This window comes from Eimeria mitis, genomic scaffold (genome assembly GCF_000499745.2).
Source record: "Eimeria mitis Houghton genomic scaffold, Emh_scaff909, whole genome shotgun sequence".
NCBI classification, from domain to species: domain Eukaryota; phylum Apicomplexa; class Conoidasida; order Eucoccidiorida; family Eimeriidae; genus Eimeria; species Eimeria mitis.
Window position 1 is genome coordinate 1461 of NW_013576689.1, and position 224 is coordinate 1684.

Consider the following 224-nt stretch of genomic DNA (forward strand, 5'->3'; position numbering starts at 1 on the left):
ACATATAGATCACGAGGTTAGGGTTTAGGGTTTAGGGTTTAGGGTTTAGGGTTTGGGGTTTAGGGTTTAGGGTTTAGGGTTTACGGCCTGGTGTTTAGGGTTTAGGGTTTAGTATAAAACACTAAGCCACAACATCTCCTCTCTCTCCTCTCTCCTCTCTTCTCTCTTCTCTCTTCTCTATTACCTAGGGTTTAGGGTTTAGGGTTTAGGGTTTAGGGTTTAGG